Below are 14,872 nucleotides of genomic sequence, written 5' to 3'. Positions count from 1 at the left end.
AGAGATGCTCAACATCGCTGGTCACTAGGGAAATGCAAATTAAAACCACAAGGTCCCATTAGGCCAGCTATTATTAAAAAAAAAAAATAGGTAAGAACACCTGTTGGTGAAGATGCAGAGAAATTGGAACCCTTGTGCAGTGTTGGTGGGAATGAAAAATCATGCAACCACTGCAGCAAAGTTTAGCAGTTCCTCAAAGTTAGACATAGCCTTACCATGTGACCCAGCAATTCTAGTCCTTGGCATACACCCAAAAGAACTGAGAACAGGGACTCAACCCACATTCACAACAGCATCAATCACAACAGCCAAAAGACGGGAGGAACACGAGTGTCTACCAACAGATGAATGGATAAACAAAATGTTGTATACACGTACAAAGGAATACTATCCAGCCCTAAAAAGGAACAAAAATTCTGATAGGTGCCACACCGTGGATGAACCTTTAGAACATTCTTCTAAGCCACATGACAAATACGTGACACCACTTACATGAGATACTTAGAAGAGGCAAACTAACAAAGTAGCACTGAGATCCCCAGGCGCTTGGGAAAGGGGTGGTGGGGAGTGTTTAATGGGGATGAAAAAGTCCTGGAGATGATGGTGGTGAAGTTTGCCTAACAATATGAATGTACTTAATGCTACTGAATGCATACTTACAAATAGTTACGATAAATTTTAATTATTACATTTTACCACAATTAAAATACATATACATAGATGACCTGAACAACAACAACAAAAAAAGCGTTTTGGACCCAAGAATGTGTTTTCTGACGGCATGGCCCAGCTGGATGAGTGCCTTGCACAAAGCCAGCTGCCCACTGTCTCCACTGACCTCCCTAAGCTGCCTAAGTCGGGAACTCCCCGTCTCCTCTGAAGCAGGAAGTTTAAATTATCAGGTCAATTAGGAAAGACACAACCGAAAAATACAAGTTTCATTCACACTTCCAGGAGGCGTTTCCTGGCTGGGTGCCACCTCTTGTTATTTTTGGCGAGGCTGTTGAAAGGCCCATAGACCCTGAGAAGGTACAATGTAACCTTTGATTCCGTTTCAAGGATCAAAGCAAGTAAGCTTGGGTGCAAACGCAGATAACATTTCAGGGACGGTCTCATGAAAGGAGTCGCGAGACCAGGGCAGAGAGGGGGCTCGTCTGACACCGCTCCCGGTGACCTCGGCCCTGGTCACCCGCCCGCAGGGGGCGGCCCCGGGGAGTAGGCTCGGAGGGCGCCAGCGGCCCCCGCAGCTGCGCTCCCGGGGTCCGTGTCGGCTCCCCCCGGCTCGCCCACGGCGGACGGTCCTCGGACAGCCCCGCTCTGTCGCTCCGGGGCGCAGGTCCGCACTCGGCCCTGGCCGGGCCTCCACGACGGGCACTCTGCAGACACGCCGTCCGGCGGGCGGGCGGGCGACGCAGCCCTTCTGTGCCAACCCTCCCGGTACCCCTCCTGGCGCTCGGCAGGAACTGAGGGCAAGGGACGCGCCTCAGCCCCCGGAGGCCGGAGGGCGCCGCGGTCTCTCAGCAGCGAGTCAGCCCCCAGCCCGGCGCCACGTCCACCGCCAGACGCAGCCCCGGCCGCGCCTGCGCATGCGCCCCCAGCGCGAAGCGCTCCGCGGGGCCCACGGCACGGCGCGCTCCCATCAACCCCCGCGCCGCGCCGCCCGCGGGCGGGGCCGGAAGCGCCTGCGCGTTCGCAGCTCCCGGGCGCAGGGCGCAGGCGCGGGCGCCACCGGGAGACCGGCGTGGGGCGTGGCCGCGTCCTGCGGGGGCCGTAAGAGGCGGTCGCGCGCACGCAGGGGGCGGGGCTCACGTCGCGGCGGGGCCGGCAGCTTGGCCGCTAGGTCTGTGGTCCTCAGAGGGCCGGCGGGCTGGTTCTGCGTCCTTCCTTCTCTCCCGACCTTGGCCCGCGCCGCCGGTCCCGCCCGCTCCGTGCGTGCCGTCGAGGGAGCGGCACAGTCGTGGCGCCGCGCGGCCGCAGGTAGGTGGGCTTGGTGCGGCGGCGCGCGATCCGGGGGAGGGCCGGTCGGGCTGGGCACCCGGCTCCCTCAGGTACCGCGGGCGGGCGGCGCGGCCGCTGCCTCCCCTCCCCTCGCGGGGCCGGGGCCGGGGCCGGAGTGCTTCGTGGGCAGCGCGTTGTCAGCGGCCGGTGGGACTCTGGGTTGCTGGGCAGGGCCGTGCACGGCGTTCACCTGCCGCCTGCGGCCTCTGCCGCCCCAGAGTGTTAGTGTCAGGATGGGAGGGGTTTTTGGGTGGAGTATCTCCCACCCCAACACGCACAGAAGAGGAGTGGGTGCGGAGGGAGGTACCGGGGGCCACCCTGGGGTGCGGGGCGGAAGGACCTACAGGCCGTGCCCCCTGGAGGAGCTCCGGCAGACGGGGGGGGGCAGGTGGATCCGCGGGGAGCCGCCCCGAAGGTGAGTGCAGGCCGGCGTCTGTGGGCGACAGGTGGAGGGGGCGGGTGTGGAGCCTTGTTGGCGAAACCGCCCCCAGAGGGGTGAAGCGGGTCGCGCTGTGCCGACCACTGGTGGACGTCCTGTTGCAAGGAGACTGGGGAGGGGGTAGCCCTTAGGCAGATTCCGGCATCTGATGGGAACCGCCGCTTCTCTGCTGTGTGTCTTTGGTCCACTTAAGCAGGTGGCCCTTTGCGTGGTGACCATGGAGTGGCGAGAATAGACACAGCAAGCGGAATTAAAGCTGTCGGCCTGGAGAGGCTGGATGCCGGGCTGTTGACAGGGAGGGGGATGCAGGGAGGAGGCCTTTGAGGTGGGGGTGGCTGCTCTGTGAGTAGGGACAGGGGTCTGGATGGGGGTGTGGGTGGGCTGGAGGGCAGATGGGTAACAGCTGCCGTGTTCTGGGGGTCTCATGATACCGAGCGTATGACAGTGCAGGCTGGCGGTGGAGGGCATCCGTCCGTGGGACTCGGACTCGCCGTGGGTGACTGGGGTGATGTGTGCTGGAGTACGCCAGGGTCAGCTGTACCTTCACTTAGTGGTTGGCACGTGGCTGCAGACGAGTGACTTCACTCAGCACCGTGCCTCAGACATGGCAAGAGGACCAGCCTCATCAGGGTCAGTGTTGGCCATGCATAGAGCCCCCGTGGCCTTGCTGTTGTCAGCCTCCCCCTGAAATTCCCTGACAGCCATCCAGGCTGTCCCAGGAAGCCCGGGGGCCCTGACTTGGGCCCTCCTTCTCTTGGGTGGACGTGGCCCCCATCACACCCTGTCCTTGAAGGGGCCAGGCGGCATTTGCCTGCCTTCTTGGCCTCCCTGGTGGGCCTCCAGGCCCCTTGCTCGGAGAGGTCCAGTGGGGCCCAGGGTCGGCCGCCCAGCGGCGATGGTGGGGCCTCTTTCCCACTTCTCCTGCCTTGTTTTTGGACAGATTGTCTCGGATGGTGGCCTGCGGGTTTCGGTCCCATCGGCTCTCCTGGGCTCTCCTGAGGCGGCCGTGGTCAGCTGCCCGCTCAGCACTTGCCTGGAGCGCCCCTCTTCAGCCGCCTCTGCCCGTGTGTCTGTTGCTTCTGCCCGCCCTCCGGGCCCCTCTCCTCGCGTCCTCTCTGGTTGGCGCAGCAGCTCCCGTCCACTCCCAGCATGCCTCGTCGCTGGTGGCAGGGCCCTCGCTGTGCTGTCCGGGTGGCGGCCAGCTGCGCTACGCACACCCCTGGCAGCAGATGCACGGGGCCTCTCCCGGGGTCGTGGACGCCCCCCACAGCGGATCCCTGGATTGAGCGGTCCAATGTGGGGACCCCATGCGTGTACACGACTGTGGAGCAGACGAGCTCAGCGAGTGGTGCTGTGTCGCAGAGAGGGCCGCCCCTGCATGCTCGGCTCGGCCCCAGGCGCCTTCGACGGCACGCCTTGGCTGCTGGACCGATTCCTGATGCAGCTGGACAGTTACCCGACCTCCCACTTCGAACACCACCAGGACAATCTCAGGCACCTGGCGAACCGAGCCTGGGCGTGGGCAGCCCCATGCCTCGACGGGGACTGGGGACGACCATGGGCTTTATCCCCAGGATCTTGAGGAGGTTATTCAAGCCCCAGATAGCCCTGCCGAGTGCCGCGCTGCAGTGCCCTGGGCCCTGTCTCCAGCCTCGAGCCGGCCACCAGTGGCCCCACAGCTGCCCGTGGTAAGAGCGCTCACTTAGGTTCTCAGAGGCCCGGCTCGCAACACGGGTGCTCCGCCCAGGCCTGGCCCCACTGCTCTGGGCCTCTGCTGTTTCTAGTTCAACTCCACGTCCGGAAACACTCGCTGTGAGCAGCCGCTGGCCACAGAGGGCAGCCCAGGCCCATAGGGCCTCCTGCCTTGTCCAGCTCTGCACACAGTCCTGGTCCTATGGGGCCAGCCACCCCCCAGCCAGGGCAGGCACCCCCAAAGCTTCCCCTGCACGTACAGGATCAGCCGAGCCCCTGCCCAGAGACCAGGTCCCTCTCACCCAGGGTGTCTAGGAGTTACCGTTCGTTAGGTTCCCCCCGGGGGGCGGTGGACACCACCAAGACCCCAGGAGAGCCACCATTCCATCCGCGCCCCCATCTGCAGCCCCCATCTGAGCACAGGCCACGCAGGTGTGGCGGTGACCCCAGTGAAGCGGCCTACGTGCCCCCGTCTCGGTGGGGTGGCCCTGCTTGACGCCTGGTGTGGTTCCAGGTGGTGCCTGACAACTGGGCCCGCTGCTGGGTGGAAGGTGCGTGTGTTCAGGGTGTCTGGGCGCAGACAGCTCCCCGTGAGCCCTGCACCCACCCCAGGGGGAGCTTCAGCGGCGTGGTGGTCTCTGCCCTGTGCCCCTTGTCCTCCGAGCCCCCGGGGGCCCGTGGACCTGGCAGGGGTGCTGCTGGCGGGTGGACCGAGATCCCTGGATCATCCCTGTCGGACATCCATGTGGCCTGGTCCCCGCCCCTTCAGTGCTGGGGTGCCCCGGCCTGCGTGCCAGCCCTTTTGACTCCTGTGTGGCGTCTGCTCTCACCACTGCCCCAGGCTTTGCCCAGGTGCGTCCGTCCTGGGGGCAGGAAGTTAAGAAGGCCGCCTGGAGGAAGTGGCTGTTCTCAGTCTTAGGTAGGAGCGGGAGGGCCTTGGTGGAGAAGGGTGCCCCTGGGGCTCACAGCCGCCTGCCCGCCAGGTGGACCCCTCCCAGGTCCGGTCTCCTCTGGGCCCCGCTGCCCTCCTCAGCTGTCCCGCCCACTGCGCCTCTGCCTCAGCCCACACACCCGTGCTGTGACGGCCGTGTCCCCAGCAGACGGGAAGCCCCACGGCAGGGCCTCCAGCAGTCAGCCTGGTGTCCCTGGGCGGGGCTGTTACACGTGCACGGGATCTGTGGCCAAGCGTGAGAATGGTCACTGGCGTTGCAGGTGAGGCTCCTGCCTGGGCCGCGGGGGGTGCGAGGTCTGGCTGAAGGAGTTGGGGCTGAAGCGGGGGGCGCAGGGGCTCAGGGGAGCAGTGTGGCCCCGAGGACCGGCTTCCAGGCCAGCGGCGAGGGCAGGAGTGGGCTGCAGACCGGGTGTGAGGCTCGGGGCCAGCCGCAGTGACCAAGGCCCGCTCTGCTTGGGGCTGGGGCGGGGTCCTGGTAACGCGCGCTGAGGCACCTCGGGTAGGTCAGCACAGACAGGTGGACGGGCCCGTTCCCATGGGTGGCTGGGCCAGCGCTTCAGGGCCCTGTGGGTCTTAGAGTTCTGGAGAAGACCGAAGAAGGATCAGTCGAAACCTAAGCACAGCTGAGAAGTCATTCTAGGAAAAATGAATAACCAGCTGGTTAAACGTTTTAAGTAAAACAGACGCTGGCGTCATCTCACCCTCTACCGTGACGGAAAAGCCTCTGGGTGCGTGTGCGTCATCTCACGGCACAGACACCACGTGAGCAGAACAGCTTCGAGTCTGGAAGCCAGGAGGCTACTGTTCGGTCCCTCAGTCGTGTCCGACTCTTGTGACCCTCTGGAGTGCGCCCCCTCAGGCTCCTCTGTCTGTGAGATTTCCCAGGCAGCAGTACTGGAGTGGGTTGCTACTTCCACCGTTTCCTGCTCCAGGGGACCTTCCTGATGCGGGGGTTGAACCCGTGTCCCCTGCATTGCAGGCGGATTCTTAACCACCGAGCCCCCTGGGAAGCCTGGCAGGAGGAGGCTGCTACAGCAAAGCAAGCATGCAGACGGGAAGTGAGTGTTGTCTCGTCTCTGATTGGATGGAGGAGTCTGGATGTGTCCACCTGGTCACACCGCGACCTCTGGCCCTCCTCCATCTAGCCCGGTCAGCCGTGGCCTGGCCTGCTGTGGGTTGGGAGGGTGGCAGGCCGCTGACCCGGCCTTTCCGATGGGTGTGGGCTTGGTGGCGCGGCTGGTCTGTTGACACCTGACGTGGATTGCGTGGTCTCGCGTCCCGGCCACCTCTGGGTGCCGGTGTGAGTGTCCCTCAGACATCGCCCTGCTTGCTGAGCTGCTCAGCCCCAGGCAGCAGTGTTGGGATGCCACCCTGTGCCCCCAGTTTGAACTCTCCTCCTTCACGTGACTCAAGTCGCTTGGCCTGCAAGGCACCCTCGCCAGCCCCTTCCCGCCCTTCCGGTCCGGTCTCCGCGTCACGGGCCCGCCTCTCCCTGGCCACCTGCGCGTCTCAGCAGCGCTGGCCCGGCCAGCGGCTGGGGTGAGCCCACGCGGGAGCAGCCTGCTTGGGCTGCCTGCTGGCCGCCAAGGGGCCCCGAGTGGGCGCGCCCTTTACCCCTGCAGGTATGGGTCCTTCCAAGTTCCCTGGAGCTTCCTGGTGCCAGCCCGTGGGTGTCGGCCGCATCCCAGGCCCTGTGGAGCGCCGTCGGGCAGCGTGGTCAGCCCTCGGCTGCCGTGCCCTGGGGGGCAGACCTCCTGGTGGGAGTGGGCCCAGAGGCCTGTGCCCGGGAATGGGCCCACGTCCTGGGCAACGAGGGGCTTTTCCACGCCCACACCGGGGACGCACAGGCCGGGGGCCCACGGCTGGCTGGGGTCCCACCTGCCCTCCGGTGCCGGCAGCCGGCCGAGCACACCCGCGTGGCCTGCCTTCCTGTTGCATCCAGCTCCGGGGGCAGCGGCCCCTCACCCTGGCATTTCCTCCTGGCCTGTCCAGCCGTCCCAGGGGGTCTGATGGGTGGCTGCGCGCGCACGGCTGCCGGTTGGCCCTTGCGGCTTGTGTGGGTGAGGCCACGCCATGGAGGCACTCGGGGAGTGGGCCGTGCTGAGGCGGGCCGCTGGGCCATTGGGCTGCTCCTGACCGCCCTCCCCACACACAGCCATGCCGGGTTGGGAGGCAGGGGTGGTGGGTCGGGGACGGGGTGCAGGTTGGGGCCCCTGGGTGCCTGGTTCCTGCCTCCCGGGCCCCGAAGCCACCTGGGGCACTGGCCTGGCCCCCACCCCCTTGCAGCCCTGAGCTGCCTGCCCGAGCTCCTCCCAGGCCTATGTCTTTGAAGCCATGGATACTGACAGAGGATCCAGTGAATCCAAGGTCGCCCGGCAGGCGCTGACAGACGGCCGGCCATGATACTATTTCTGATTTAATAACCAAGTGGGGGCCGGCCCATGGTAATAATTAGGGCTAATTACTGAGGAGGTGTTGACAGACTGGCTGAGAGGAAACAAACTACCTTTATCCCGGAGCTTAGAGTCGGGTTTCGCAGCACTATCTGCCCTCCGAAAGGAGACGCTTCAATCACTCACCGAGGCTTCAAAGGTGCAGGGGCCCGGCGGGGAGGACTGTGACGCGAGCCTTTGACTCCGCAGCCGGCCGCCCGTCCCAGAGGCGCTCCTTTGTGCAGTCGGGGACCCAGGCAGACCCGCGGTTGCACCGGCCCAGGCCAGGGCTCCATGGGCACAACGGGCAGCTGAGGGCCTCCCGGGCGGGCAGGGAGGCTGGCGCGTGTCCTGGGCCCAGGGAGCGAGCTGCAGGGACCCGGCCGGGCTCTGTCCTGGACCCTGGACCAAGGGTTCCCTGCAGCGTCGTGGCAGGACTGGCCTCCCTGGAGGCTCGGGGCGGGGCCGCCCCCACCAGTGAGCCAGCGCTGTGGACAGGACGCTGACCCATGGGCCTCGGCGACAGGAGCGCCATGGCGTGTTGCAGGCTTCCGCAGACCTCCCCACAGCTCCAAAATGGGGGGTGGCGGGCAGAACCCCCATCCAGCCAGGACGGGTGTGATGCTGCTTCCGGGAGCCAGTCCTGGGTTCAGGCCTTGCCGAGGTCCAGGCTGATCGGGACAGTGAGGATGACGGCCTGTTCAGGTGTGGCTCGGGAGGCCGGGAGGGACGGGTCTCGATTACTCCTGCCTGCAGGACCACAGGGCGTTCTTCAGGGCATGCCTGCCAGCAGGACCACATCACATGAGGGAGGCCTCTTGCTTCCCGACTCCCCTCTGTTCCGGGAGGAGCTGCGAGCGTTCAGACGAAGGTTCCCAGGCAGCTGGTTAGCTGAGTGTGGACTACCTTCTGTGGGGGCCGATACTGATGGATCTAAGTCTCAGTTCAGTTCAGTCGCTCAGTCGTGTCTGACTTTGCGACACCATGGACTGCAGCACGCCAGGCCTCTCCATCACCAACTCCCAGAGTCCACCCAAACCCATGTCCATTGAGTCGGTGATGCCATCCAGCCATCTCATTCTCTGTCATCCCCTTCTCCTCCCGCCCTCAATGTTTCCCAGCATCAGGGTCTTTTCCAGTGAGTCAGCTCTTCGCATGAGGTGGCCAAAGTATTGGAGTTTCAGCTTCAGCATCAGTCCTTCCAATGAACACTCAGGACTGGTCTCCTTTACGATGGACTGGTTGGATCTCCTTGCAGTCCAAGGGACTCTCCAGAGTCTTCTCCAACACCACAGTTCAAAAGCGTCAATTCTTCGGCGCTCCGCTTTCTTTATGGTCCAACTCTCACATCCATACATGACCACCGGAAAGACCATAGCCTTGATGAGACGGACCTTTGTTGGCAAAGTAATGTCTCTGCTTTTTAATATGCTGTCTAGGTTGATCATAACTTTCCTTCCAAGGAGTAAGTGTCTTTTAATTTCATGGCTGCAGTCACTATCTGCAGTGATTTTGGAGCCCCCCAAAAATAAAGTCAGCCACTGTTTCCATTGTTTCCCCATGTATTTGCCATGAAGTGATGGGCCCAGATACCATGATCTTACTTTTCTGAATGTTGAGCTTTAAGCCAGCTTTTTTTGTTCTCCTCTTTCACTTTCATCAAGAGGCTTTTTAGTTCCTCTTCACTTTCTGCCATAAGGGTGGTGTCATCTGCATATCTGAGGTTATTGATATTTCTCCCGGCAATCTTGATTCCAGCTTGTGCTTCTTCTAACCCAGCGTTTCTCATGATGTACTCTGCATAGAGGTTAAATAAGCAGGGTGACAATATACAGCCTTGACGTACTCCTTTTCCTATTTGGAACCAGTCTGTTGTTCCATGTCCAGTTCTAACTGTTGCTTCCTTACCTGCATACAGATTTCTCAAGAGGCAGATCAGGTGATCTGGTATTCCCATCTCTTTCAGAATTTTCCATAGTTTATTGTAATCCACACAGTCAAATGCTTTGGCATAGTCAATAAAGCAGAAATAGATGCTTTTCTGGAACTTTCTTGCTTTTCTGATAATCCAGCGGATGTTGGAATTTGGTCTCTGGTTCCTCTGCCTTTTCTAAAACCAGCTTGAACATCTGGAAGTTCATGGTTCATGTATTGCTGAAGCCTGGCTTGGAGAATTTTGAGCATTACTTTACTAGCATGTGGGATGAATGCTATTGTGCAGTAGTTTGAGCATTCTTTGGCATTGCCTTTCTTTGGTATTGCAATGAGAACTGACCTTTTCCAGTCCCGTGGCCACTGCTGAGTTTTCCAAATTTGCAGGCATATTGAGTACAGCACTTTGACAGCATCATCTTTCAGGATTTGAAATAGCTCCACTGGAATTCCATCACCTCCACTAGCTTTGTTCTTAGTGATGCTTTCTAAGGCCCACTTGACTCCACATTCCAGGATGTCTGGCTCTAGGTGAGTGATCACACCATCATGATTATCTAGGTGATGAAGATCTTTTTTGTACAGTTCTTCTGTGTATTCTTGTCCCCTCTCTTAATATCTTCTGCTTCTGTTAGGTCCCTACCATTTCTGTCCTTTATTGAGCCCATCTTCGCAGGAAATGTTCCCTTGGTATCTTTAATTTTCTTGAAGAGATCTCTAGTCGTTCCCATTCTGTTGTTTTCCTCTATTTCTTTGCATTGATTGCTGAGGAAGGCTTTCTTATCTCTTCTTGCTATTTTTTGGAACCCCGCATTCAGATACTTATATCTTTCCTTTTCTCCTTTCCTTTTCGCTTCTCTTCTTTTCACAGCTATTTGTAAGGCCTCCCCAGACAACCATTTTGCTTTTTTGCATTTCTTTTCCATGGGGATGGTCTTGATCCCTGTCTCCTGTACAATGTCACGAACCTCCGTCCATAGTTCGTCAGGCACTCTGTCTATCAGATCTGGTCCCTTAAATCTATTTCTCACTTCCACTGTATAATTGTAAGGGATCTGATTTAGGTTATACTGAATGGTCTACTGGTTTTCCCCACATTCTTCAATTTCAGTCTGAATTTGGCAATAAGGAGTTCATGATCTGAGCCACGGTCAGCTCCCGGTCTTGTTTTTGCTGACCGTATAGGGCGTCTCCATCTTTGGCTGCAAAGAATGTAATCAATCTGATTTCAGTGTTGGCCATCGGGTGATGTCCATGTGTAGAGTCTTCTCTTGTGTAGTTGGAAGAGGGTGTTTGCTATGACCAGTGCATTTTCTTGGCAAAACTGTTAGCGTTTGCCCTGCTTCATTCCGTGTTCCAAGGCCAAATTTGCCTTTTACTCCAGGTGTTTCTTGACTTCCTACTTTTGTATTCCAGTCCCCTGTAATGAAAAGGACATCTTTTTTGGGTGTTTGTTCTAGAAGGTCTTGTAGGTCTTCATAGAACTGTTCAACTTTAGCTTCTTCAGCGTTAATGGTCGGGGCATAGGCTTAGATTACTGTGATATTGAATGGTTTGCCTTAGAAACGAACAGAGATTATTCTTCATTTTTGAGATTGCATCCAAGTACTGGATTTCAGACTCTTTTGTTGACCATGATGGCTACTCCATTTCTTCCGAGGGATTCTTGCCCACAGTAGTTATAATGGTCACCTGAGTTAAATTTACCCATTCCAGTCCATTTTAGGATCTAAGTCTGTTAGGGCAAAAATAGGGTGGGAAATCACTTTAAATAGGAAAAGCACTTAAAAACTGGCAGTGAGTCTGTTTGAAAGTCCCCTTAACTGGAATGAGAAATTGGATCTAAAACCAGAAAATGTAGGTAGGAAGCTGGGTTTTCATAGTGTCTCGGTGGTGAGTCCCTCGAGAAGCAGTAGCCCCCAGATATTCCCCGAGCCGCGTTGTTTGGAGATTGGCCTCCTTGAGGATGGCAGGAGGGTGCTCGCCCCCAAGTTGATGCGGTCATCCCGTGCGGAATGAGCGATCTCACGCACTGTGGCCCCCCCAGACCCGGGCTTATTCCAGTTTCCTTTGTTTTCCCTCTAGTCCTTCCCCAGGGTCCCAGCTGGGACGCGGCCCTCAGTCGTCACATCCGTGGGGGCTCCTGTGGGCTGTGGCGCCCGAGACAGTTCTGAGCGAGTGCCCTCAGCTGGGACTTGCCACCTGTGTTCCTCAGGACGGGCCTGGGGTTTTGGTTTCAGGGAGCAGGACCTCCCACATAAAGGGCCATTGCATGCGCTGTACCCAGGGAACGTCTGTCCACATGGGCCCCATCTCCCCAGAGGAAGGTGGCCTCCGGAGTGGGGTTCAGCCCGCCTCCTCGCAGGTCTCTGCCCGCTGGCCCATATCTTCAGCTGTTTTTTCATCACTGTGGCCTCAGGCTGATCCTTACGACACATGCTTATGGGGAGTTCCAGCATGCAGGCAGAAACCCCCTCAGGGGCCCCTCCCCTCTGCGCACCCTGGATCCTGACCCCTGAGCCCTGGCACCTGCCATTTCCAGCATGCCCAGTGAACCAGGCCATGCAGAGTGTAGGCTGGTCCTTGCTCCCGTCCTCTGTGGTCGCGTCCACAGCGTTGCGTTCCTCAGTACTGGGTTCCTACACTGTTGCTTGAGGGTGGGTGGTCATTTCGTCATTTTGCATTTGAGAGATTATGTGAACAGAGCAGACCGCTCAGGCACGGTTTAGTTTCTGCAGAGCCGATGTCCCGCGGTCACAGCGCTGGCGACCAACTCTGCTGCTCTGGCCATGGACCTCCCAGCGGGCTGTGGGCTCGCTTGCGGCTCCGTCCTCTCGGCGGCTCTGCCGGCCTCACCTGAGCTGCGGTGCTTTTGTTTGCATTTCCCCGAGGCTAAGGGCGCTGAGCTGCGTGTTCACTGTCTGCGCATCTTACAGGTGAAGTGTCTGCGCACATCGTTGGTTTAGGTACTGTTGAGTGTTTTTAAATAACACTGACGTACAACCAAGCACACACGTGAAGTAGATAACTGGATTCGTTCTAGCACCTGTGTAAGCACTGCCGCACCTGAGGCACACACGCCCCGGAGACACACGCACGTCGTCCTGGGGGAGCGCCTAGGGCCGCCTCCCGACCTCACCCGGCCTCCCGCTCCCGCACCAGCCCTCCCCAGGGGCCCTCAGCTGCTTCCTGTGGCCGCTGGGCGGCTTGCCTTTTCTACAGTCTCATCTAAACGGCGTCACGGTGTCCCCTCGCCTCCACAGGCTGCTTTTCCGCAAGTTTGAGGCTGACCTGCAGGGAGCCTGGTCAGCGCTGCTTTGTTGGGGCGTAGGGCCCATCACCGTGTGTTCGGCCTCCGTGGGTGTGAGGACCATCCACAGCCAAACTGTGTTCCAAAGTGACTGAACCAGTATACTCCTAGGAGAGTTCCCCCCGCTTCACACGCGTCCCAGCGGCCGGCGGTGTAGCCCGTCTTTAACACTGGCCGCTCCCGTGAGCCTGCAGGGCACGTGGCTGCATCTGTCACTAGATTTCCCTGACGCACAGGGCCGGTAAGTATGTTCTCGTGTCCTGACTTGCCACTTCATATCTTCTTTTTTTAAGACACACACACACACACACATTTATCTGGATTTACTAGCGGCTGCTCCAGCTCTTAGCTGCAGCCTGCGCGGCCTCGTCCCCTGACCAGGGATCAGACCTGGGCCCCTGCACTGGGACTGCGACGTCTCAGCCACGGGACCGCCAGAGAAGCCCCAGGAACCCTGTCTGCTGGGAACTTCCCTTTGTTCCTTTCAGGAGTGTTTACCTTCACCTCACGGAGCACAAGCATAGAGGCCGCTCAGAACCCTTATCTGATGTTCCCAACTTCAGAACCGTCAAGGCCGGCATCTGTAAATTGTCTTTTCCTGCGAAAATTGATCTCATTTCCTGGTTCTGTGTGTGGAATAACTTTATGTTGTACCCTGGACGGACTGTTATCTCGGGTCCCCTGGAGAACGTTGAGTGTCGTGTCAGCAGGCTGTCGCCCCATCAGATGGCCTCCCCCCGCGTGGACCGCAGTTTTTCGCTCACATGTCCATCTCCAAAGCTTCCAGTGCTCTGCTTTGGGCCCGCGCACCAGCCACTCAGGTCAGCCTGAGCCCTGGGCAGTGTTCAGTGGTCCCAGCTCAGGTGTTGACGCTGGTGCTGCTGTGGGTCCATCCCGCCCCACACAGCTCAGAGGTGAGCTCAGGCTTTCCAGGGTTCATTCCATGACCGCCTGTCTGTAGCCCGCTGCTCTCTGCCGTCTGTCTCACACAGGATCCAGCGGGGCCCTTTCTGCGCGGTCCCTCTGGCCACAAAGTTGAGGTGGCCCTCAGAGCCACTTCTCCTGCACAGCTCCATGTCTGGGGCCACGCCTGGGGCAGGGCCTAGAGAGGAGAGAAGCAGACACCATCGGGGAGTCAGACCCGAACTCTTCAGAATCCAGGGTCATGATGGCTGTTTGACGCTCTCTCTCTGCCGTGTATTACGTATTTAGCTCAGTCCAGGACTCAGACTTTTCCTTGCACTGAAGTTAGTTCCTCTCCAAGTCTTAGCCACCCCTGCCTCGCAGCCCTGCAGCCCAACCCAGCCTGAAGGCAGTGCCCCAGGACGCAAACACAGAAGCAGGAAGCTTGTCCCCACTCAGCTCAGTTCTCCAAGTTCCTGCCTGCCTCCAAAGTCTGTCTGCTGTCCTTCACTTCTTGGAGCTTCAGTTCAGTTCAGTTCAGTCACTGAGTCGTGTCCGACTCTTTGCGACCCCATGAATCACAGCACGCCGAGCCTCCCTGTCCATCACCAACTCCCAGAGGTCACTCAGACTCAGGTCCATCAAGTCAGTGATGCCATCAGCCATCTCATCCTCTGTCGTCCCCTTCTCCTCCTGCCCCCAATCCCTCCCAGCATCAGAGTCTTTTCCAATGAGTCAACTCTTCGCATGAGGTGGCCAAAGTACTGGAGTTTCAGCTTTAGCATCATTCCTTCCAAAGAACACCCAGGGCTGATCTCCTTTAGAATGAACTGGTTGGATCTCCTTGCTATCCAAGGGACTCTCAAGAGTCTTCTCCAACACCACAGTTCAAAAGTATCAATTCTTCGGCACTTAGCTTTCTTCACAGTCCAACTCTCACATCCATACTGACCACAGGAAAAACCATAGCCTTGACTAGACAGACCTTTGTTGGCAAAGGAATGTCTCTGCTTTTCAATATGCTATCTAGGTTGGTCATAATTTTCCTTCCAAGGAGTAAGCGTCTTTTAATTTCATGGCTGCAGTCACCATCTGCAGTGATTTTGGAGCCCCAAAAAGTAAAGTCTGACACTGTTTCCACTGTTTCCCCGTCTATTTCCCATGAAGTGATGGGACCAGATGCCATGATCTTACTTTTCTGAATGTTGAGCTTT

The 14,872-nt window shown here is 58.8% G+C and overlaps 1 protein-coding gene across 1 annotated transcript in view; it reads left to right on the top strand.

The window, feature by feature from the left end:
- The first annotated feature begins 1,771 nt into the window (after nucleotides 1-1,771).
- GNB1L (G protein subunit beta 1 like) overlaps nucleotides 1,772-14,872 on the top strand; it is a 28,417-nt gene continuing 15,316 nt past the window's right edge. Inside the window, exon 1 of the mRNA XM_055550078.1 lies at nucleotides 1,772-1,977. The gene's annotated coding sequence lies outside the window, so the exon portion shown is untranslated. The remainder of the gene's footprint in view (nucleotides 1,978-14,872) is intronic.

This window comes from Bubalus kerabau, chromosome 16 (genome assembly GCF_029407905.1).
Source record: "Bubalus kerabau isolate K-KA32 ecotype Philippines breed swamp buffalo chromosome 16, PCC_UOA_SB_1v2, whole genome shotgun sequence".
Classification (NCBI taxonomy): Eukaryota; Metazoa; Chordata; class Mammalia; order Artiodactyla; family Bovidae; genus Bubalus; species Bubalus kerabau.
This window is presented reverse-complemented; position numbering and strand designations above follow the sequence as displayed.